Below are 12,235 nucleotides of genomic sequence, written 5' to 3' on the forward strand. Positions count from 1 at the left end.
ATTGCTTGTAGGAGTTATGAGATTGATCACTGTTCGTTATCTTCACCTTGCATATACGACAGGGGTGGCGTATACCCCAAAACTGTGTTTTACTTGTTATCTACTTTTTGGTATTATATTACCTCCTTTAAAATATGCATTGCGTTTTTTCTCTCCTCTCTCTCAGATGTTCAAAGCCCCAGAAATGTAATTAAAATTTGAGAATTTGGATCCAATTAATATTTTATTTTAATTAGATTGATGCTTTATTTGTATTGATTACCAAGCGGTGTTTGTGTGGCTAGTCTAATGTTGTCTTAGCAGTTTCACAGGTAGAGCGTGTGCTGATCGAGGTCTGGGGCGCTGAAGCAAACAGGAAGTGTTATGTAACAGATATACACATACCCGAGACGTTCTCTACACAATGAGACGTCTTCACAATGTCTAGAAGAGAATATGTACTGTGTTAGGTATAGCTATAGGGACACCTACACAATACTCTCTTTCGAATTGGGGGGGGGGGATGGTTTGGAGAGAATATTAATTAGAACATATCCGCACACCACTTGTCCCCTCTAATCTAACATTTTGTATCTACATCTTTCGTATGCTGCGGGTCATGTGATTTTTGTCAAATGGTTAAAAATTGTCCTCACTTTACACGTTTTATCCCCCCCTCTCGAATTTTATATAGAGTTTGATGATACTAGGCTTTCCTTTTCCTACTTTAATATTTGCGTGATACATGTTTTTCTTAATACATATTTGTACAAATACATGTATAGACTTATATTCCTGAAAAATAAGTTATGAAACCACCAATCTGTGATTGATACTAACAGGGAAAATCAGTTTTCGTGAAGTTACTTTTGCTGTTTCACGGGTAAAGCGTGTGCCGATCGATGTCTGGGGCGTTGGAGCAGACGGTATTCGGAGTAGACAGGGGCGTGTTATGTAACAGATATAAGACGCTTACAATAAACGTCACTGTTCTGTGTCTGGTGAACCCCGTTTAATATATAGTTCCGGTGTAACCGTGGTGGCTGTCGCTGGTGACTCGGATCACCGGCTTCTGCGCATGCGTGGTATTTAACTCGAAACGGTGCCCTACTGGTTTTAAATCCATAGTAATAATAAACCCCCTTCTCAGTTTTCTGTTTCGTGTACACATCATAACTTGAAAGATACAAATTAACTTGTATTATCCAACTCCAAAATTTATATTTTAATGCATAAGATTTCTGAATTATGTCTAAGATATCTAATAACGAATAAACAACTTGAAAACACTGGCTTTTTATTCAAAACATATTTACAATAGCGTTATCTCCATAACAATTCCTAAGTCATCTTTTATATTTTAATCACATGATAACAGGTGTGAACAAGGCACAGCTAGACGCCTTAAACGTGGATTAACTTGCAGGTGTAAACAATTACCTGTAAATAAAATAACACCAGGTTATTCTACCGTAACCAACCTTCGTAATCATAAGTACAAATACCACTCGCCCAATTTACGAACAATACGTAGGCACATATTCAACATTGTTTTATTATTCATTTATTTATTTTGCATAGTATGTTTCTTCTCTCACCCTCTTTTATTTCAAATATATTTTCTGATTATCTGAATTCAAATTGTCTCCGATATGCGAACAACCACACATCTACTGTAGACAAACTTGGAGGTTTACTTTGGGTGTTTTTGTACAAAAGTGGAAGACTTTCCTATTACGAGATGATTCTTTTTGTGTTAAAATTTAACCAACTAGACTCTATATACATGTACATATAGCAGGTTCGTGTGTAGAAACCAGCAGGCATGAGGGATCGTGCCATCCTTCTTATTCCCAATAAAAACCATAAGACAACAAAACTAACGTCTGGCGGCTTTTTCTTCTTCTGGAGTGAAAGGAAGCCAACCATAATTCTGTCATCAGATTTTGTTTTGACAATCATTAATATGTAGTATACTAAACCAAATGATCATCAAGCTTATTTTTATTTTATCTACATAAGAAATATCTCTTTTTAAAAATAAAAATGATATTGTACAATAAATATGATAAAAGGAATAACAATTTAATCTATAATTATTATCAACATCTCATAGAAAATATAAATCAAACAGATATGTTTTCAAATATCACTATCACTATCAATATCACTATCAAAAATCAATAGATTTTCATTTTCTTATAAATTGTGACTTCTTGTCCTATGACATTTTGTTCTACTATCATAAAATTCTAATTGTGACTTTTGGTTTTATTTTCTTATAAAACTGTGACTTTTTGTCCTGTGACATTTTGTCCTACTTTCATAAAATTTCTTTTTGTAACTTTTTGCCCATGGTCATATTGACCGTGACTTTGTAAAGTTGTAAATGGTTTGGAAGGTACATAATTTCAGCACAATGTATATATCAATTATGACTTTAAAGGTAGAAATATTTTCATGATCCTGGTTCTAATTAGGAACATTTATTTGAATAATTTTTAATATCATGAAATTACAATTTTCTTATATCAAATTCATGACAAGGAACTATGTAAAAATGAGCAGTACTTTGAGTGAATCTCACTCTTTGCAGTCAGCCAATAATATGATAGGACTGGCTTCACGAGTATGTACAAAAGCCACGGTATCGACGTCCAGTTGTTTAATATCATCATGAAATCTGCCGTCTTTGGATCGTTTTTTGTCTCGCGTCTCGGAAGATCTACCGAAGCAGACCCGAGAATAAAATATTTTGGAGTTGGTGGCATGACAGCAAAGGAGCCAAATCAAACCTGCCTGCAAAACCTGCTTCAGTATTCCCCTGATCGAGTTTTCTTTCATCTCGGTGGAAACGACATCAGCGTTGACGGAAAACCTAGGAAGGTGGCTGAAAACGTCCAACTGGTGCAGGTCCTAGAAGACAGCAGAGTTGGAACTGTTCTCGTGGGACAGATTCTAGACAGGAGTGGTACTTTCAAGCAGAGCCCTGGTCTGACAAGCAATATCTTCAGGAGGAAGAGGAACAGGATCAACACAATTCTGCGAGCAAAGCTCGGAGAAGATTTACTAGTATTTTACTTCGACTGAAATATCCCCAGGACTTTGCGGCTGATGGTGTTCATATTTCCCAGGGAAACCTATGGAAATATGGCGCACAGATAAGGAGAGCTCTTCTGACAGAGTAAAGCTTGAGAAGAAAACCGGCCCTTTTAAGGGCCACAGAAATATTTCGAAAAGATGCCTCAAATAACATACATTCAGAGAGACGAAATCTTCTTAAGATTCGAAACATATACATACTCCCTAATTACCAGCATACAGCCTCACCGAACTTTCTATCAAAGACATAAAAATCCACAAATCATTTGTGTTCAGTCTTATGGTCCGAAATATATGTATAAAATTGGCATATCTTTTTTTTTTTAAATTAGCTAAAGTAGAAATGTAATTGAAGAGAATAAAAATATATCCTATTGCAATTGGTGTGGAATATTAGTTATATACTTTCTTCAGTAAAAGGCTTTATTATGCATGTATGAATGCATTATGCTCAAGGGGGGGGGGGGGGGGTGTCCTTCATGCAAAAAACTGAGCTGAAAGACTGGTATCATTGGGGGTTTTCCAATTCAAATGTAATATGCGCTTAATTCAAATTTTTAACAAGGGTTAAGGCTATGTTCTCTTGCGTACACCGCTACACCGGTTACAATAGGTGCAACCCGCAATTAATAAGAATCATGTAATTAATTGCAAATGATTCCCTGCCAAAATAAAGCACAATACATAAAAAGTTTTACTGTTAGGTTATTCACATTTTTCAGTAACAAGACGAGTTCCGTCAGGTAAATGTCACAGTTGCTTTACTTCCGCCGACATTCTCCCACGTCTAAAACACACAACGATACGAACTTGAGGCTCGGTACTGGTCACTGAAGTCAAACCGATTTCTCCTACGTGTTATAAGATATTTTCCAACTCTCTGCAACATGTCAGTATCATATTCAAGTCTACAATATTTTGAAGATATAACAATATTAATCATATAATTATCAAACTCCTGTCTTGAGCTTGAAAAGTCCCAAGTAATTGCAGAATAGACCCATTCACGATAATTTCCGCACATGCGCACTCGACACGTCGAGTGGCAACGGCATCTGTTTACATTTACGTTAGTTACATAAAGATGGCGACGCGCGGACATTTGAAGAAGTTGAGAGTTGGAGCACTCAAAGAGTTGGCAAAAGATTTGTCAATAAATATAGCGAAGAAAGGAAAAAAACGAACTTATACGTGAAATTCTCGATGCACAAGTTCCCGTCTCTTCCCTCACACCAGTCGTTTTTCGATCACAAAATGAAACCATATTTCCTGAAGCAAAGGAAAATCTCCCTCCCTTTAATTCGGTCCCTTACCAAAAATCACTACCCATGGGTCTCAAAATATCGTTTTTTACTATTTACGAATTCATGATTTCAAGAACAGAATCTGGCGACAATATAAACAATTTTAAAGGGATGGACAGAGCTGTAAAACACTACGATGCTGGTGATGTGAGAGAAGTGTCCAGTGCACAGGTATACCATATTGTCAATCACTTTATTATATTGACTTTATTAAGCACTATATATTTTGAAAATGCAAAACAGCATACTCAATTAAGTTTAAGACTAATGATATCATTGTTTATAAAGCATGTGCTGTACATAAAGGCACACCTTTTAAAAAGGGGTGGGACAGTCGGATTTGAACTTCTTATAGGAGTTATGAGATTGACCACTGTTCAATATCTTCACTGCCTGGGAATCATTTACAATAAAAAATTTAAAAAAAAGGGGGGGGGGGTGAAAGATATAGGTTACATATGTATATGCATGTAAGAAGTACAGACTTTGAATTGAAAATGAATACAATGTAATTGAAAAAAGGGGAGTAGCGCCCCCCCCCCCCCCCCCCTTCCCCCTTTGCTATGTCTGCAGCACGTAAAATGAAAACCACCTCTACTAGTACTTCCCCACTTTTTTTTGATATTGTAATTCACCACAATTGGAGCATGTCAATCCTTAGCAAAATATTTCAAATCAAGAAAAAGTGTCAAAACACATGTGATTTAATTATATATCTTCTTTTACAGGTAGATGATTCTACAGTGTATGTAAGAGCAAGATGTTATGCCTCCATGAAAAAGCAGGAGTATAATGTCTACATTTGCGCGACAAAAAGAGGACATGCAACACCAATCTCCATAGATTCTGCATATTGTCAATGTCCCATAGGGTGAGTCTATTAGGGAAAGCAATACAGAAAATTAGTGGGAAAAATACTTACATTTTCCTTCTGATTTGTACCCTGGATTGTTAGTAGGGATATTCATCAGTTTCATTTTTTTCTCCTATTATTTCAGATTTTAAGAAACTAAAAAGGAATGTCTCTGTTAATATCCATAAGGAATTGACATTATGACATTCAATAATCAATTTTTGTTAGTAAAGATTGCATACATGTCCCCTTTTTTTCTTTTTTCTTTTAATTTATTATTTTTTTTTTTTTGCTTTTGAAAGTCATAGTAGAGTCTAACCCATACTGTAAGATTATGTGTATATTTGAATTTAATTCTAGCTTGGCACAGGCCTGCAGTCATATTGGAGCATTGCTATTTGCATTAAGCAATATGAAAGATAGTGATGAGGAACCACTGAGTTGCACATCAGTCCTGTGTCATTGGAAAGCACCACGAGCCAATGCAACCACAACCCATGTCTGCACTTGCACATAGAAAACCTTCAACAGACTCTACAAATGATCCAATGACTGAGCCTGCTCCTCATCCACAGACAACCTTTGACCCCAGACATTCTATGGATAGGATACCTGACCTTGACCGTACATTGCAACACCTACAGAAACTTAAGGGAATTTTTTCCCAAAACAGTAAGATAAAGCATCTGGCAATTGATGACAGCTCAGACTGGACTTCTTTATTTAAGGAAATTAACACTATGTAAACAGTATTTATGATCTCTTTATCTTGAGATAAACATAATTATAACAAGTGTATAAAATTGAACAATACATTTGACAAAATAAAAAGCAATCATACATGTATAAGTTGCAAAAATATCTAATTGAGATCTAGATGACTTAAAATATACTGTATTATAGACATAACAATTATAAATAATACACCAGTAATAACAAACTTGACTAAAAAAACAAAACAATTTAATAATGAATCATCAGATTTGAATTTGATTGGATCCTATAATCAACATGTATATATTAAATATAGTTTAAATATATGTTTGTTTCAGGGATGGTGCATATTTGGAATATCCCAGACCCTGTCCCTATGGCATCACATGAAGAAGAAATTGTGACAACCAAGGACCCCTACATCATGAAAATGGAAGAAATGCTTTTTACTGTTGGCAACTGTGAGTATCAAACATAGAACAAATTGATATTGAAAGTTCTACATGACCATTTACCACCTGCAATAAATTTCCTTCCTACCAAGTTTAATGAATGTACAATAAAAAGGAACTGCTTAACGTAACATATGACCCACCACATAGTAATATAAAACAGGTTAATATATCAACACATTTTTTTCCTTTGCCCCCACCTTCCATTGACATGGATCTAGTGATGTTCATAGAGAAGTTTACACAGGAGCAGAGAAAGTGTGAAATGTGGAAGTAGTTACACATTGGAAGGATAACTAGCTCCTTATTTGGGGATGTATTATCTGTTGGTAACAACTCCAATTCTCTAATTAGACAGATAGTCGAGGGATCAAACCTTGAAAGGTATGTTGAACAAAGCTATCATATGTGCATGCATGCATGTAGCATTTTGCATCTTAAATTCTGTTTTTAAAAATTCAGTAAACAAGATCACCTTTTCTACTTGAACATAATACAAATTAAAAACATGTGCATCAGTATATACAAGTTATATTACCAGACACAACCACCTAACTTCTTATGGTAGATTGATCCTAGATGTGATATCATATGTTTTTGCAATAATTTTTATTAGATTACTTTGCACTTGATGGGAATATAACTTTCAGAGGAATTTTATTTATTGGATAAAATAAAAAAAAATTGGTTATTTATTGATAGTGATAAAATTTATATTTTTCATAGAGTCTAATCAATTATTTCTAATGAATTTTTTTTTATTATTCTGCTTTACAAAAATGTGTGATTTTCTGATTTTGACTTATACTGTCTGACATCTACGAAGGTGACAACATACACATTTTCTTTGGTTACCAATTAAATCAAGCCATATCAAGTGGAAATGGATACAGTTTTCCACTTTCAATTAATATTTATTTATAATATTTTTGTATAAGTAACATGAGGATGGAGCTACCTTAAGTATAAGTTAATTCTTGATGTTCTGATATTTTTGAATTAGGTACACAAACATGCCAGCATCTGTACAGTGGGGGATAGATCACGAGGACACAGCCCGAGTGAAGTACTCTATGATGAAACAAGTACTGGGGGACAGCTTTAGAATCGACCCTACTGGATTGATGCTCTGCAGTACCCATACTTTTCTAGGTGCATCCAGTGACGGGAGGGTAACAGAAGAGAACAGCACAGGCGTGTTTGAAATAAAATGCCCATACTCCATAAAGGGTACTTTGGTAAATGCCATGGAGATACCAGATATCCTTGCAATGGAAGACAAGAGCTTTTGTATTGAAAATACTAGTGAAGGACCAAAGTTAAAGTCATCCCACAAGTATTATGCCCAAGTACAGGGAGAAATGGCCTTGATGAGTGCCCCATGGTGCGATTTTGTTGTTTGGACTGCGGCAAAATCCAACAATATATGTGTTGATAAGGTTCTATTTGATCCAGAATTTGTGGCTTCAATGATGCCAATACTTGTTCAATTTTATATGAAATTCATATTCCCAGTGTATTATGATCAAAATTAATTTCCATTTCACAGAGTATCCAGTATTCATAAAACAAGTATTATGAAATTGAATGCAATAGGTATCATGTGAGTGTACATGAATCATGGTCACAGATAATGGTATATCACATTGCTTATAAATGAAAAAGACTTGTCTGAAACATTTTTGTTATGCAAAATACTCTTTTTGGCTTTTCTGAAAGCTATAAAATGGAAAAACGATATATTGTCAGACAACCAGACTTTGTTTGACCATTAAGGTGGCTCACTACACCCAGAAATAGTTTCTCAAATTAGCACGAATCGATTTAATTATAAACGATATGAAGATATGATGACTTACAATAAGTATATATGCCAAAAAGGCAAATTTGGATAAAAACATGATTTTCAAAAAAAATATTTCAACACATTTAAACAAGAAACTCTGGGGAATTTGAACTTGAGATATGCTGTTCACCAGCCCAATGCTTTAACCACTGAGCTACAATGATAGACAAACGAATCGATCGATACAAATAATTTCACAAAACATTTAAATTGCCGTCTTGTGATGTGGTGTCATACGAAGTATAAGCTTCAGTGTAGTGAGCTACCTTAAGGTATTCTGTTTATAATGCCCAATGTAATCACATTAAATTCATGGATAAAATTGTTAAAGCCCGTATACAACCGAGTATAGCTTAGGGTCACTATTTGAAGGTAAATACTTGTCATGTGCAGTAAATCATGGTTATAGCAAACTTCCAGGGTAAGCGAAAAACAATTTATTGTAATCAAACTTAAGTGTACCTTATCCGTTTACCTGATCAGGTTTTACTGTATTAGATACCACAAGGGGAATTTTACTTATCTTCCACAAGGGGTACATCAAGATTCGAGAGCCAACAGCATACTTGAAATAACTTACTGACAAGTGGTATCATTGACAATGGCAAAACACCATCAAAAATATGAATTTTTTTTACTCGGCCTATACTGCGCTCTACATGTATACGGAGCTGTGCAATTTCCTGAGTATTATATACATCTTCCACAGCAAATTGATGGTCATTACGTAAAAAGGGGGGATATTAAGATAGCATATGCGTATGGCTCTCCCCAGCAGGCCCGTACCCAGACTTTTTCAATGGGGGGTGCATAAATTTACGGCGAGCGGTTTGAGGGCCGCTTAAGGCCCCCAAGCGGGTCCAGGGCGAAGCCCGGTGGAGGGTCCTGGGGGGCGAAGCCCCCCGGAAGCAGAAGCGAAATAGAGAAAAATAAGGGTAAAAATGCTCTATCCTGGATGCAATTTTTGCTTTTTATTTACTTATTTAATACTCATAAATATGAAAGGGGAAACATACTAAAATTGGTCATCGCATAGGCAATATGTATTGAATTTATTTCGTAATATTCCTTACTGTGAAAGTAAAAGGGATTTTAGAAAATATTTGACTTTAATAGTGCTTGATGATTTACACAGCCGACTTTAATAGTGCTTAATGGTTTTCACAGGGGGGTGCGTTTGCACCCCCCGCACCCCCCCCCCCCCCTCGGTACGGGCCTGCCAGTCCAATAGGTCATCCTTTCACACTTATCCTTCAGGTAGCTGAACAGCCAGAGAAACATTGCAAAGGTTGGAAGACTGGTATAGAACTTTGTCAGGCTGTCATTGTCTGCTATCCTGTGAACTCCCCATTTTTCTCTCTGTAGATCACGTTTGGTCTCCCGTAACTCTTCCTGCAGTTGTTCATTCTCTTTTGAAAGAGGGTCAGGGTCACACAAAGTACCTATAAGTAAATAAATTAAATCTAACTATGAAAATATCACGATTAAGTTCATGCCAAGATCTGTGTGTGACTGTGTGAATGTACATAAAATGATTGTATTTCTTTTGAGCTACCCTATGTGAGTATGTTGTAATTATAATTATAAAAACTCATATCATCACCACTTGTTTGACATTTTCTATAGCTCATAATGTAAATATATCTTGATACAATTGTTTATTACAGGGTTTCAATATGATGCAACACAGTACATATTGCAGAACCCTCAAAAGTCTTTTATGAAGTGTGGTTTTTTTTAAAAAATATATTGAAACACTGGCTAATATATATATATATATATATATATATATATATATATATATATATAACATAGTGCACAATATTTTTTAAAATCTTGTACATAAAAACCCAATGCATTCTTCATAGAGGAAATTGATTATTAATACAAAATCCGAGTGACATCTTTTTTTTAAACTGACCTGCATCCTTGGTTTTCATGACATTTGTTGTCTCATTTCCATGATCTGGTTCATGATCTGAAGGTATATCACAATAATTGGAATGCATATATAACGACAACCTCTTGTGGCATTCCTCCTGCACATCTTCATCCCTCTGTTTCTCATGAGCCTCCTGAGAATGAAATAATAGCAATTAGAGAATAAGACATCAATAAAGTAGAAATTGAATACTTTATACAGGTGCTAGTACAATTTCACTTTTTGAGAACATTGCAATAAGTCAAAATTTCAATCACATGTAAAACATTCATTACTTTTGAACTGAAACTCTTAATTTGCAGACACTAGAAATTCAATGAAACAATATTGAATAGCAATTTTATTTTGGAATGATCGACTTCTCAATCATTTCATCACAATATTCAGATTTTGACTTAAAATTAAGATATTTCATGATCCTGGGGCCAGATCTTTAAAATTTAATCAAAATATAAATTTCATTATAATGCCATCTTAACTTTTTGCAAAAATTTAAAATGTGTTTTCTTCAGTATCAAAGCCAAGTGAAAGGTCCAGTTGATTTTGTGACCTGTATACAATAATATACATCTCACACTTTATTTCTTTTGAGATTCCAATTACCCAGAAAAGTTGGTGTGATTCATATTAGTAAGGCTGTTGAATTTACAACCTTTGATTGGTTGCCACAAAATTATATATTTTACTAATGATGAACAAAAATTCATTTCCACACTATGTTCTGAAGAGCCATCTATTCTAAATATAACTGGACTGGAAAATTTATATTGAACAATATATGGCACTGTATTTGCATGCAACTATGTGTTATTTAATCTCTTCTTTCTTTATTTGTATATGTATATGTACAGTATTTGTATATATTTGGCACGAATTGTGCTCCTTTGTTAGCTGACCTGTTTTTATATTCATATGAAGCAGAATTTATTCAAAAACTTCTACGTGAGAAGAAAAAATCTCTCGCTGTGACCTTCAATTCGACTTTTAGATATATCGATGACGTTTTGTTTATTAACAATGATAGTTTTCATTCATATGTCGATTTGATATATCCCTGTGAGCTCGAAATAAAGGACACCACAGAGTCGTCCACTTCTGCTTCATACTTAGATATTTTATTGAAAGTAGACATTAACGGCAAACTAACAACTCAATTGTATGACAAACGGGATGATTTCAGCTTCTCCATCGTCAACTTCCCACATTTATGTAGCAATATTCCATTATCACCTGCATATGGTGTTTATATATCTCAACTAATTCGATATGCAAGAGCTTGTTCTGCGTATAGTCAGTTTTTAAATCGAGGTAAGCTACTGACAAACAAGTTGAAGGTACAGGGATTTCAACAGTCTCGATTGAAGTCAGCATTTCGCAAATTCTATGGTCGTTATAACGATCTAGTTTGTCAATACAACCTCGCATTGGGTCAAATGCTGTCTGACGTGTTTCATACAGATTGTTAAGCCGTTCTTGGCACACTGATTTTGACTGCGGATAACTCCGTTTACCTGATCAGGATATGGGGCTCACGGCGGGTGTGACCGGTCAACAGGGGATGCTTACTCCTCCTAGGCACCTGATCCCACCTCTGGTGTGTCCAGGGGTCCGTGTTTGCCCAACTATCTATTTTGTATTGCTTGTAGGAGTTATGAGATTGATCACTGTTCGTTATCTTCACCTTGCATTTACATGTTGCCCCTTGAGGTTCCTAAACTGGAAAATAAAAAATATGTATATATGTATAACAGTTGTGCATTTTTAATTGCTATGAAAACTGTGTACCACCTGGTTTGGTTGGGATGTTAGGGTTGTGTAAAAAAAAATATAATGTAATATTGATACTTATTGGATATTGAACATATTCATTAAAAATATTACTTCCCTACATGTTGGTAAAAATTATGTCACCTTTGGTTTACACTTCAATCCTACAGTCGGTATACATACTTGTGATAATACATATTTTCTTACAACATATAAAGCAAACCTCATAACAATTAAATGAGTCAATCATGTATAAATACCTTAGATTGTTGACGT

Source organism: Ostrea edulis, chromosome 4 (genome assembly GCF_947568905.1).
Source record: "Ostrea edulis chromosome 4, xbOstEdul1.1, whole genome shotgun sequence".
NCBI classification, from domain to species: Eukaryota; Metazoa; Mollusca; class Bivalvia; order Ostreida; family Ostreidae; genus Ostrea; species Ostrea edulis.